This window comes from Myotis davidii, unplaced genomic scaffold (genome assembly GCF_000327345.1).
Source record: "Myotis davidii unplaced genomic scaffold, ASM32734v1 scaffold796, whole genome shotgun sequence".
NCBI lineage: Eukaryota > Metazoa > Chordata > Mammalia > Chiroptera > Vespertilionidae > Myotis > Myotis davidii.
Window position 1 is genome coordinate 301,738 of NW_006287809.1, and position 519 is coordinate 302,256.

Genomic DNA, 519 nt, shown 5'->3' on the forward strand with positions numbered 1-519 from the left:
AGGCCTTCACCCAGCTTTCAGCCCCGCCACCGGGGACACGCCGACCCACCCCCGAACCGCTGAGGGCCCCTCCCTGGCAGAGCCGACCCTCCGCACGCACTGGCTGTTACTCCGGCCGAGCACCGAGGCAGAGCCACGTGCAACAAACTCGGGATCTTAGCGTTGCCCGAGTCCAGGGGTTTTATTTTATTTTTTTTTAAAATATATTTTATTGATTTTTTACAGAGAGGAAGGGAGAGGGATAGAGAGTTAGAAACATCGATGAGAGAGAAACATCGATCAGCTGCCTCCTGCACACCCCCTACTGGGGATGTGCCCACAACCCAGGTACATGCCCTTGGCCGGAATCGAACCTGGGACCTTTCAGTCCGCAGGCCGACGCTCTATCCACTGAGCCAAACCGGTTTCGGCCAGTGTGGATATTTCTTCAAACTCCCAAAGGCTCCAGATAAACAGCCTGTCCTCTGCGGGTTTTACAGATGAGGATGCTGGCGGTGGGTGGGGGTAGGGGTGGGGGTT

The 519-nt window shown here is 56.3% G+C and overlaps 1 protein-coding gene across 1 annotated transcript in view; it reads left to right on the forward strand.

Moving 5' to 3' along the window:
• EXOC3L2 (exocyst complex component 3-like 2) overlaps positions 1 to 519 on the forward strand; it is an 18,683-nt gene that overhangs the window by 16,084 nt on the left and 2,080 nt on the right. The window lies entirely within an intron of this gene.